The sequence below is a fragment of the Odontomachus brunneus genome, unplaced genomic scaffold, assembly GCF_010583005.1.
Source record: "Odontomachus brunneus isolate Ranch 3 - 2012 unplaced genomic scaffold, Obru_v1 Obru_scaffold_046, whole genome shotgun sequence".
Lineage (NCBI taxonomy): Eukaryota > Metazoa > Arthropoda > Insecta > Hymenoptera > Formicidae > Odontomachus > Odontomachus brunneus.
In genome coordinates, this window is record NW_022639496.1 from 507,111 (window position 1) to 508,014 (window position 904).

Below are 904 nucleotides of genomic sequence, written 5' to 3' on the forward strand. Positions count from 1 at the left end.
CGGGTGTATATCAGTTGGACACAGGGCAATTGGACACAGTCTAATCACAAGTCGCTGTTCCAAGGGACCCTACAAATGTCTCTAATCACACGGTGCTGTGATTGGCTGTGTCCAAATGCACCGTGTCCAAGTGCACTGCTCCCTCCAATTCTGTATCTTCGAGAACCTTCTCTCTTCCACCGCTATGCCGGTCTTCAACGTCAAAATCACCGTTCTTGAAGCGTTGAAACCACTCACGACACGTTCTTTCACTAATAGCGGCCTCACCATAAGTATTTGAGAGCATTCGATGATTTCTTCAGCCGCAGATTTCTTCATATTGAAACAGAAAATTAAGGGAGCGGTGCACTTGGACACGGTGCATTTGGACACAGCCAATCACAGTGATTAGAGACATTTGTTGGGTCCCTTGGAACAGCGACTTGTGATTGGACTGTGTCCAATTGCCCCGTGTCCAACTGATATACACCCAAAATTAAAACCTTCCGCAAATGACGAGAATTTGGCTCGTAAACTGACATTTTCAATCGAGAATAACTTTATGATGCAGACAAATCGACTAATGTTTCTATGGAGTTATGTTGACAGATGCCCAAGTTTATTGTATGACGTCTATGATCTATTTATTTCGACCACCTGTGGGGGCGTCACTCAAACACACACGAGGCTATTGTGTGTGTTGCACCACACAGACTTTAAGCGCGTAACTGGCGACAGCAACTCCGGATGCTCTTGTATGCAATGAGACGGAATGGTTGTATGAGAATCAAGACTGGGCTTAACCAACAAGAATTAACAGCGTATATTTAATGCAACAATAATGCACGTGACGTCCTCTCTGGCGGGCACGCACCACCATACGACAGGAGAGGCACACGCGTGAAAAAGCACGAAAAGGAAAAAA